Raw genomic sequence first — 12,113 nt, forward strand, 5'->3', positions numbered from 1 at the left:
TGAGCACCTGCCCGTCCCGTGCCGACTGCCTGTTGACCACCTGCCCCACTGCCATGTTGTCACTCCTGAACATGCCTTCTTGTGAGCTAACAAAGCCCCCCACAGCGTGACAGACACCCCTCAGGGACAGAAATCCCAGAAGGCCATGCTCCTGCCTCCCTCCAACTATTCTGCGGGCCACGTTACTGCTCACCACCTTCCCTGCCAGTACAGCCCCAATCCCCTGCTCCCTTCTGCATCTGAGCAAATCTGCACACCCTACCATGTCCGCGTCCCTCATCAAAAGGCACCCCATGAAACTGGTGCCGTAAAAACTGCCACATTCTCAAGGCTACCCTCACCCCGGCTGACAGCCGAAAAGGATGGTGTGGGGGCCTCTGCCCCTCCAAAGCTCTCCCCCGTCGCCCCCAGAACGTCCGCCCTACTCTGCCACCCTACCGCAAAATTAAGATATCCCAGCAACCCGTGTATGTCCCTAACCGTCACCTTCTGTCACGTCAACGCGCTTGCGCATCTCTCACATGTTCCGCTTTTTATCCACCGGAAGGCGTGCCTCCGCCAAAACAGAGCCCAGCTCCATGCCTAGAAAAGCCAGTACCATACTGGGCCTTTGTGGTTTCTCCGGTGCCCATTGCACCCCATCTCCCTCATGATCTCATGGAAACTGTCCAGCGCCTTCTGGCAGTCCGCGAAGTCTGAGGTGCCGACAAAAGTAAGTCATCCAAGTCATGCCTCGCGCCTTGGTGACCCGTCCGTTCCGTAAACAAACCCTTGTAGGAACGTGCTGAAACCTTCCAAAAAGTGCGCAAGACATGGAGCAGCCCATCGGCAACGCTTTGTCCCCATACCAGTGACCGCCGAATTGTATGCCCAACCGATCCAAGTCATCTGGATGAACAGGCAGCCGCCGGAAAGCTGACTGCATGTCGCACTTTGCCATCTGCGCTGTTGCGCCCGTGGTCACCACCAGTGACATAGCCACGTCAACAGAGGATTAAGACACAGTGGCCGCACTTTCCTCAATAAAAGTCCTTGACCGACCCACCTTTGGGCCAGGACCATTGCTGTAGCAGCCCAACTGCCCCTGCTCTTTTTTTTTTTTTTTTTTGGCACCACCATTCCCATGGGTGACCCAACCAAATTATGCAACTGCCACTCCTGAAAGGGGTCCGCCATGCGGCCCTCCTGTACCTCCTCATCCAGCTTCGCTTGTACCACCTGTGGGCGCTCCCGCGCCGGTGTCCAAGTGACTGCCCATCTCCGCACCCTTGTACCTTCCTACCCCAACCTGAACCCGTCCAGAAACCCCCACCGTATTCGCTCCGCCGCTGCCCTATCCGGATACCCCCAACAACTTCTCCACCTTACCCGGAGTAAGAGCTCTGTGGCCCAGGCCCCTGAGCCCCCCCCCCTCCCGCCTGCTGTGCCTGCTGCTAGCCCCCAGCCTTAAAGGCTCCGGGCTGCCCCTGCTGACCGCCGTATGACTGACCCTGAGCCCCCCCCCACTTGACCAACGCACGTCGCTGGCCGCAGCCCGAGCATCTGTGCCGAAACTGCAATATTCCCGCGTGCATAGTCCTCTGGTATAGTCCCAGCACGCCCCTTCTCTCCCGTCGTTCCCCTGCCTGCCCCACCAACCCCCCCGCGGGTGGGCCCCCCCCCGAAAGGGCTGATAACGAGCGGCAGCCCTCTGGCCATCAAAATAGTCTTCTCCGACCCCGCGAGCCCCATCGTGTGCTGCCACAAATCCATGTCCAGCTCTCCCGCTTTGCTTCCGTATCCCACGCCATGCGCGCCCGGAATTCCTCATCATACTGAGCCCAGGCATATCCCCCCCCCTGTATTCGCACTTTCCGAATGACGACCATGTATTTAAACATGTCCACTGACCTCTCCGAAAACTTCTCACCATACACACTGGCGTAAATGAGAAAAGCTGCTGTCCAGTTCTCTTACCGTCAAAGGCACTTGGGCCTCTTTGCCAACTCGAATTCCTCCTCCTTGGAGCCCTCCTTTGCCCTGACCTCCCTGTGCAGGAGTTTGAGCATTTCCACATATACCCCCTTTCCAGATCCTCTCTTTTGTTGCCAACCTCAAATGCGCCCCCAAGGGCTTCATTACCCCCATATACGGTAACCGTTCGATCTTCCATTCCTTCCTTTCCAATTTAGCCTCACCCTCCCCTGTCTTTGTGTCAGCTGCCGTCTTCTAGTCCGTCACACTCTCAGTAGTCTTACCGTCGTCCCCCTTTCCTGTGCCTTCCGGGCCCACTGCCCCATCCCCTACATAACCTCCCTTGTGCAACTTCTCCCCCCGACCCCCCCTCCCCTCTTCAACAGCCCGCTCCACCCCTCTGGAAACCATCACTGGGCGCCCGAGCAAATGTTTATTACCTGGCGCCAGTGTCTCTGTCCGCCGCTCCTCCCTGCGTCCTGTCCTGGGGGCCGAGCTGGTTTCCCACCTCGATGTCCGACCCGTGGGCCGCGCCTGGCGTCGTGACACCTGCAAGAAACTAACCACAACATTACTCAGCCCCCCGTCCCCCTTGTCCACTTCACGCAACTCCCCGTCTTCCCTGCTCTCCTCCTCAGAATCCAATTTCTCCTGCCCCGCACCCCCAGCGCTCCCCGCTGGCGGCGCCCACTGCTTGAGTGGTAGACAAACATTCTCCGCTGTGGTGCTCCTCTGCCGATGCCCCCCGGAGCGCTGTGACCCCGTGGGTGTTGGGGCTGGCGAGCCCGTACCGGGCCTACTTATGCCAGCTGCGCCGGGGATCCCTCGCCGGTACAGGATACGCCGCCCAAGGCTCCACCCTCCCTTCTCCTTGGTGCCGTCGAGCCGCTCCCAGCCCTACCAAGTCCGGCACCCCGCGACGGTAAAACTGTTGGTCCACCGCCTGCAAAGAAATGGAATGGTCTGGTGGCCTACCACCTTCCCGACTCCCATCCCATCGTCGCTTACCCGCCCCCAACGTATCCGCTACCCACGCCCGCCTCACCGCGCTCAAATCCCCCCCCCACCTCGCCTCGGTCCCCGACCTCCCCGCCGCTCCGGACCCACCTACCCAACCCCCCCCTCCCCTGTCCGCACGCCCCCGCCCCCCCATCGTCCCCCGCCCAACCCCCCGGCCGTCCGCCCCTCCTTCACCCTCGTCCGAAACCAACCGCACCGGGGGAGTCCCCCCCCGCTACACTCCCCTCATCTCCGCCGTTCGCCTAACCCCCCACCTGACATTGGCGGGAAACCCCGTGCCCGCCGGCTCCCGGTCAAACTCTCCGCGCGAGCCCCCCCCCCCCCCCCACCCTCCCTCTTGCGCCTCCCCCATTCGCTCTTGACTCCTCTCCACTCTGGGCCCCGTGCCCCTGTTCAGCGAGTTATTCGATTAATTACAAACCTCTTGGTGTCAGCTTTAATTGGGTGCAATCCCCTCCCATATTCAGCCACTTTTAATGATGCCCTGATGTGGATTTCTGGACGGAAATACCGGGCGGCTGGAATTAAAGATTCTGGCTCCTATCTCTAGAACTAATTCAATTTAGGGCAGTTAAACCCCCCAAAATGCGGAATAACCAAGCAATTCTAGAATTTCAGGTGAAAATCCGGATACAGTTCCCCTTTCTGTACAGAATAACACTCCGATTATTCCCTCGCCAATACTTCCCTCGCGTTCCCGCCCCCCCCCCCGCTCCGCCGCCGCTCCCCTACCTCTGGGGCGGCCGTCCCAAAATGGAGCACGTCGCGAGGTGGCCCCCCCCCGATCTCGCCCCGATAACGCCCAGCCGTCGCCGACTCCCGCCCCTCGCTCTCCCGGGGGCGAACCTGTCACCTCCCAGGCCCCGCTCAGATGCACGCGACCAGCTTGAGATAAAGCTACTATCGCATAATCGCAGTTGCCGTTGTCAAGGTTACTAGATTCAGCGCCGGCCTCATAGGCCATACTTCAATATTCCTCGTGTCGTTTTCACCTCACCCATGTCGCAATATGTGTCACAGAACGATAAAATTATACCACGTCCACCCTTCCCTAAAACTCATGTTGCTTCTCGGTAAATCGACCGCCCTTGAGGAGAGCTCCCGAGTCCCTAGAAGCGCCGATCTCACCTCAGAAAACCCGAAAATCTTTCGACTACTACCCGCGCTCCCAGCCACCAGGTCACCAAACCTAAAATGGTGGCTGGGGAGGGGCATAACTGGCCTATAAAGCCCTTGGGCTACTTTAGCCGCAATTGGGCTACATTTGGGCTATCCCCCAAATGTAGCCCAAAACCTACCAAATGGCCGCTACGGCCACTCCCCCCCCCCTCCCCCTCCCAATCTGCCCGGGGGGCAGACCTCGCTGTGCTCGGCTGCCCCCCAAGCTCCCATTTTACTGTGTTTCCATGGCCTTTTTCAATTGTTTTCCTCCGGCTGCTTTCCCTCCCATCCCATGCACCTGTGTCCCTTCATGCTTGTTTCCAAATATCGCAGCCAGTAATCTCCTGCTCCAACTGCTAATGCAGGAGGTTCAGGCCCCTTCGGCAGCTCTCCAGTTCGCACTCCAGGTCTGGTATAAAGGGAACATCTATTCATAAGCAGGGATGCCAGGGAACTGCTCCTGCTAACAGCTGCTTTTACCTATCTCACATGGCCCTGCTGCCTCCTACCTAGCTGCTCTCTGTGCTATCTCAGGGGTCAACATTGGGCACTGCCAACACTCGTGAGAGCTGCACTGGCACAGGTCCTGATTTCAGCGACATCACAGTGAAAACTGCCCCAGCTGCACTGTACTCGCATTGAGTTCCTTTCACTAAACGACCTCGCAGTGGGCACTGCCCTCACTACAATAAAAACCATCACTTCTTCCAAATCATATGCTGTCTTTTCTCTCACTTTAATTGCCCCACTCTTTCTCTTGTATTTCTCCTCCTGTCTTTCACCTGCTCCTCTCTCCTATTACACACCTGTCCCCCAGACAACGCCCCCCCCTGCTCTAACAATGTTAATTTACACAAACCTCTTTGTAGGCTTCACTTTTTATAAATGTAATTCATGTTTATCAATAATTTAATGTATTAATTTTCAGACCACTTCTAAGAGCTCAAATACCACGTTTAATGCCAAATCTACTGCCACACTTATAATCACTGCCACATAGTCCGTTGCAGTAATGTGGGTTAATATGCATGTTTTACTTTCACATCCCAGCCCCCCTGCCATTGAAAATGCAGTTTGCAATTGATTAAGTTAAAGCTATACAATTCCATTAGCAAAGCAAATGGCTTTAACTTAATCAAAGGCGAGACCTATTGCATTTCCAATGCTTGTTATTCATGTTTTTATTTTCCCACCCGCATTCACGTGAATGAATCCCACCCACATTCACATTTCATCTGCGACAAATGTTTTAATTTGGACATGTAGTCTCAGTCATTTCAATTTTTCACTGCCGGTTCTCAGGCTCAGGCATACTGCGACCTTGTCCTCTTCCTGACCTCCTGTCATTCTTCCGGGCTGACTTTCAGTTGTCATGCTCAAAAACCACATGACTCCGCTCACTTTAGACATACACGAGAGGCCCAAATGCACGCTAGTGATAAAGTCAGAAAAGACAAATGTTAACTTGCACAAATAAACGGTTTCACTGTATACCACCCGTCTCTACTCTAACCCCTTTTACTTATTAATACTTTCCCCGCTTTAGCATTAGTAAAAATAGCTCTATTTCGTTTCAGCTAAGCAGATGCCATGCACGCGAGTCTTTAAGACTCCATTTTAGTGCCTTTTGCTCATGCGCAAGAATTTCCCTCCAAGCCTTAATACATCATATTACGTAGATGCAGTTGACGCATGCCCAGTAAAGATTTCCCTGTTAAAGCGGTTTTTAGTAATTCGTTTGAGTTGGTTAACGTTAGCAAACACATATGCAAACTTCACTAATTTATGTGGTGCGCGTTAGTTTTACACAATACGTAATTATTAACATGTTAGTGAGTTAAATGAGAGGATTGCTTCCGAACGAGTCTCTTTTCTACGAGTCCTTGCTCCATCACAGGGACAACATGCGGCTCACAGCAAAACTGCTTTACATGTCCTTGCTGACACTCAGCCACTTGTAGAAGGCATCATATGATAATTCCTCCATGGGTTGAAAGCCTTCACGACAGGGATGTGGGTCCTCCAAATTGTCTATTGGGGCTATGCCCTTCAATTCTTTACTATGTCATCACATCTTCTACCACTTTCAGGGAGTCTGACCGAGGACCATCTGAAGTATTTACAGCAGGAAGTGCAGGCCTTTTTATTTTATTTTATTTTTTTTACAAAAAAAGTGCCATAGAGAGGATTCCATCCTTGTCCGTAGGAGGTGGGTGTTACTCTCACTAGTGCCTTTGGCCATTGAAAGAGGAGGCATTCATCCTATTTTAGATCTTCACACTTTCAACACCTTCCTGTGAAGGTCAAAATTCGAGATTTTCACACTAGCCCAGGTCCTGTTTCCCCTAGACCCTGGAGACTGGATGGGAGTCCTGTACCTGTAGGATGCTTATTTTCACATCCTTGTCCTGCAGGCCCACAGGCCTGCAGCCAGTACATGCAGTTAAAGTTTTTCCAGGAACATTTTGCATTCACATTGCTCCCCTTTGTCCTCAGAAGTGTCCCTCAAGTGTTCACGAAGTGATGGTGGCAGTCGCAGCACATCTACGGAGGTCGGGGTACCAGTTTCCTCCTACCTCAACGACTGGCTGTTGAATTCAAAATCACTCGAAGCAGTCTTGACCCACCTGCAGATGCCAGCAAGCCTCCTAACATCGTTGAGGTGTTATATCAGTGAGCCAAAGCCACACCTGACTCCTTTGCAGAAACTCCCTTTCATCGGAGCCATTCCGTACACGGTATGGTTTCGTGCGTTTCCCCCAGATTGGGGAGCCCAGGGCATTGGTGCCAAGGTCCTGGATCTTAGTGCAAATTACTCTGAGGCTGCTGGGATTGTTGGCCTCTTGCATCATTTTGTTGACTCCTGTCATAGGGGAATGCAGTCTCTGCAGTGATACCTAAAATTCTAGTGGTCACAACATCAGGGAAATCCGTTGAATTGTATTCAGGTTTTTGAGAAAACTGAAATGAGGGGCTTCTGGAGCTTGATTGGGTCAATGGTAGGCCCTCTCCTCAACCCACCCACAACTGACGGTCTCAGATACATATCTGCTGACTTGGGGAGGCCATCTAGGAGAGGTGGAGATCAGAGGCCTCTGGTCTCCGGCGGAGACCCAACTTTACATCTTTGTTTTGAAGGCATGCCTGCCCACCATCAAAGAAAGGCTGGTGTAGGTGCTCACGGTCAACACCACCACAAAGCGGTACTGCAAAAAGTAGTGCAGGGTTGGGTCCTGGACCCTATGCTGGGAGGCCTTGCGCCTCTAGAAGTGGCTGGATTGGCAAAGGTTTTTTCTGGTGGTGAACCACCTGGCGGTATCTTTAATCAGGGTGGAGAAACTCAGCCGTAGGTGCCTAGCGGATTACGAATGGCAGTTGCACCCAGAGGTGACACATGCTGTGTTCCAGCAACGGGGATAGCTCTGGCTCAGTCTTTTTGCCAACACAGAGAACGTACAATGTTAGCTCTTTTGAATGTTGGAGTTTCAAGGCCACGCTCTCCCTCTCTGAGATGCCTTCCATTTAGAGTGGCGCTCAAGACACCTGTATGCCTTCCCACCACTGCCTCTTCTGCCCTGAGTTCTCAAGAAAATCAGGAACGACAAGCCCCAAGTTAGCCAATTGGCACCAGATTGGGCCAGTAGAGTGTTACGTGGATCTCCTGGGCATGGGAATCTGTCCTCCGATCAAGCTGCCACGCTGAGAGGATCTATTGTCTCCGCAGCAGGGAGCACTTGGGCCTGCACACTTTGCATTTCCATGCTGAGAGAATCAGCCACAACAGTTTACCTCCTTTGACCTGCACCCCTGGCTGATGTCATCTTGGCGGTGAGGAGTTCCTCCACAAAATCATTGTGCCACAGCCATTATGACACATTTGTGGATTAGTGCGGCACCCAACAAATTGATTCATTACAGGTAAAGTTGTCTCAAGTTCTGTTCTGTCCTAGTCCAGCAAGGACTTGCTTTGGATACATTTAAGGGCTATTTATCGTGGTTACTCCTTTTCATGTTGGCCAGGCTATCACCATTCCGCCATTCTTTGCTCTACCTCATCCTTATTATTATTATTATTATTAATATAGCGCACAAATCATCCCCAAGGGGATCTATTGGCGCCCAGTAAGCAGGCAGCCTAATGCAAAAATCACTCATTTAAAATAACCAGGTCTTAAGGTGTTTCTTGAAGAGAATCAGAGTGGGACATGTCCGCAGGTCCTCTTGTCAGCGAATTCCAGTACTTGGGGGCCAAGTAGGAAAAAGTGCTGCCTCCCATCTTCACTTTTTTAATTCTCCGAGTTCGGAGGAGCTTAAGCCCACTGGATCTTAACTGACAGGCCGGGGTATACCATTCTAATTTCTTAGTTAGGTATCTAGGTCCCATCCCGTAAAGTGCTTTGAAAACTAAGCATAGAAGTTTGAAAACTGCTCTTTTCCTTATAGGAAGCCAATGTAATTCTCTCAGTAGAGGTAGGGATGGAGTTTGTGCTGCCTTGTTCAATGCTAAACGTGCCGCCGTATTTTGAACGACTTGTAGCCTTGAGAGCAGGTCCTCCCTCATCCCTACCAATAGAGCGTTTCCATAATCTAGTCTGCTGACTAGATGCGCATGTATCAGGACCCTTCTGGAGGAAAGAAGAATCCAAGGGAAAATCTTTTTTAGCGTGTGCATCAGTCCAAAAGACTTGCCTGATAGAATCTTAACATGCTCCTCCATAGAAAGGTTGTTGTTATCCATTATAATGCCCAGATTTCTCACCCATTTTTTTAGGGTGGGAGCTTCTCCTAGTTCCCCTGGCCACCACTCCTCAGTCAATCAATCAATCAATAAAATACTTTATTTCGATTGAATTTACAATCATAAAAAGTACATTTAAAGCATTACAACATTATAAAAATTCAGTTTGCTTATTGGCTGCTTAAAAAAAAGGGACGCATTTTACATATAAACACGAACACTCTAAATACAAAAATAATAACACAGTAATCAGTAAAAATCGGTTTGTTCAATGGCTGTTGAGGAAAGCAGGCGTTTAGGAGTAAACGCTAACACTCTATGTACAGAAGTGATAGCCGAACAATCGGTAAAATCTTAAAAAACAGGTGCCAATAGTTGAGAATGAGTTTTCAAGCAGGCTTTAAGAAAGCAGGCTACGGTTTTGGCTATGTACTGGGTATCTAGATATTGAAGTGCCAAAAGAGCCGGTCTGCATCTTCTCAGCCCTAAATGTCGAAGCAAAGGAACCAGCCATCGTTTCCGCGGGGACTTATAGAAACCGCAGAAAAAGGTTACGTGCAGAGTTGACTGGCAAGTAAGACCGTCACAGGGACAATTTGGTAGTTCCCGTGACCGGTCTAAGGGCACAGGCAGTGAGACAAGGCGATAAAATAGATCAAACCGAAATCTGGTTAAAACCTACCTCTCATAATTTGACAGAAAAAATGACAAATACAATTGAATGCCATGAGGAGATTGGACCATCGTTAAATGAACGTTTGATTTTTTGACAAGTTCAGAACACAAACGAAGATCGCTTAAATGATCAGCACATAGCTTTTTCAAGGATTTTCTGGATATATCCGATAAGGATTCAGAGTCAGTGAAAAATGCAGGGTGATTCAAATCTGTTAAAAATCTCGATACATATAGCAGCCAGGGAATCTTTTTCCAATGGGACAAAGAGAGACAGTCAGATATTAGTGACCTAGTTAGATGACATTGCTCCTTAGTCCATATACGGTGCCATAGTAGAATCGGCTGGTAGCTAATGATATCGGTCAGATACTCCCGACCGAGTTCCACATGGGTGCCGAAGGTGGGAGCACTACGAGGGAGGGCTAATATGTATTTCAGAAAGCAGTTTTCTATAATTTGTAGCTCGTCACTGGACACATAGCCCCAGACTCCGGCACCGTATGTTGCCACACTCATACATTTGGCTTGGTAAATCTTCAAAAGCACAGTAGGAGCGGGCTTACCCAGTTTCCTAGAGAACGAAGTCAGTGCAGATGTTGTGCGTTGAAACTGCAGTTTTTTGCTGGATATCGCAGATTTCCAGGACAGGTGATTATCGATAAGGATACCTAGATACGGATAGGTAGTGGCAGTTTCTAATCTGGTCTTCTCAATAAAGAGATATTTACATTTTTGGGCTCTCTTCCCGATGTTCATAACAAAAGTCTTGGATTTCTTTGAGACCAAGAGAAGTCATAAATTCGCAATATTTATCTAGTTGGATCTGAAGTTGATTCGGTGTCCTTGCTAGGATAACTGAATCGTCTGCATACAGTAATGCAGGAATGGGGCGGGAGCTTATGCAGGGTAGATCTTTGCTGTCAACCAACATCGCTTGCTCCAGTCCATTAGTATAGATGTTAAATAGGAATGGAGCAAGGACGCATCCCTGCCTTACGCCTTTTTCGATGTTAAAGGATTCAGTAAGCTCCCCTTTGATACCGTATCTCACACAAGCTTTTGCGTCCGAGTATAACTCTCGAAGAAAATTCAGCAGTGCAAGATCGATGCCCAAATATTTCAAAATCGCCCATAGCTTGGAGTGAATTACGCAATCGAATGCGGGACTCAAATCCACATAAACTGGATGAAGTTTACCACCTTTGGCCCCTACGTATTTACCTATGAGTAAAGTCAGATTTAAGGCCTGTTCCACGGTGCCCAGGCCCTCCTGAAACCCAAACTGTAAGTCAGTTAAGATCTTATTCTCTGTAGCCCAGTCCCTTAATCGCTCCAGAATTAGTCTCCCAGCTACCTTGCCTAGGGAATCCAAAAGGGAGATGGGCCTGTAACAGGCTGGGTTGTCCCGATCTCCCTTTTTGAAAATGGGCAGGAGCACAGAAGTAGACCAAGAATCAAAAAGGCCAATCTGGGTAACTGCAGACATGACCTGCGTGACAATTGGAGACCAAAGATCTATATTGCTCACAAATATGTCTAAGGGGACCCTCAGTCAATAAGTCCTCAGCTTTCCCAAACAATAAGATCAGAGTTTTGTTGGAATTAAGCTGCAGGAAGTTGTTTCTCATCCATGTGGCTATTTTTAGCATTCAGATCTTAAATCTATCTCTGGTCACCCCGGGGTCCTTCTCTATGGGGACTATCACCTGAGTGCCGTCCGCATAGGATATGGTTTGGAACCCACAGGATTTGATGATGGTGGCCAGAGATGAGACATAGATATTGAACAGGGTGGGGCTTAGTATGGAGCCCTGATGTACACCCTTATCCACAATTGTGGAGGAAGAGAGAGACTCCATCGATTAGACCCTAAAAGAGCATTAGGCTTCTATATTGATCGTTGTGAGAAGTTTGCCTGATGTATGATGTCACTAGTTCTAGTGTACACCTTATATCAGTCCAAATACCCTTATGGGGATTGGTTGTAAAGTCAACCTTATAGACCAGCTATCCTAGTGGTAGCATGGACAAGAGCAGTCTTAGGCTAAACTCTGAATGGCATGTGAAGCCAGCTGTGATACCATATATAATCCCTTGAATACCAAATGAAAGGACACCACAACAGATATATATATAAAATAAAGCGTATTTATTCTAGTCAAACCCTCAGCACTCTTTATGAGATTAGAGGTAAGTACAACACAGTCTTATTTATGCATACATTAAGTCACACAGGTAAGTAATACAGTTAGGCCCTAGGGGCCACGCAAACCATATACTAAGTAAGTGGTATAAGAACCACTGTCACGGAAATAGAATAGGCCTAGGCCTAGGGAATCGCTGGGGCTACACTACACTAGCGTTAGTTAGGAAGTGGGAGGCCCACGGGATTCGTGTGCAGAGTGGAAACACTCACGCGTAATGCGTAAAAGTCAATAGCAATAGTACAGTTTAGAAAACGGTAGATTTAGGACACTTCCGGAGTAGCTAGGAAGTTGAGACTTGAAAACTAGACACTAGGATAGTCACTATCCTGATGAGCACCGGAGTACCCAAGTTACCT

At 50.0% G+C, this 12,113-nt stretch overlaps 1 protein-coding gene across 2 annotated transcripts in view; it reads left to right on the top strand.

Annotated features, from left to right (window-relative positions):
- The window catches only part of LOC146858992 (schlafen family member 13-like), a 259,943-nt gene that overhangs the window by 67,647 nt on the left and 180,183 nt on the right, over nucleotides 1-12,113 (top strand). The gene's annotated exons all lie outside the window — the stretch shown is intronic.

The sequence above is a fragment of the Triturus cristatus genome, chromosome 3_2 (genome assembly GCF_964204655.1).
Source record: "Triturus cristatus chromosome 3_2, aTriCri1.1, whole genome shotgun sequence".
NCBI classification, from domain to species: Eukaryota; Metazoa; Chordata; class Amphibia; order Caudata; family Salamandridae; genus Triturus; species Triturus cristatus.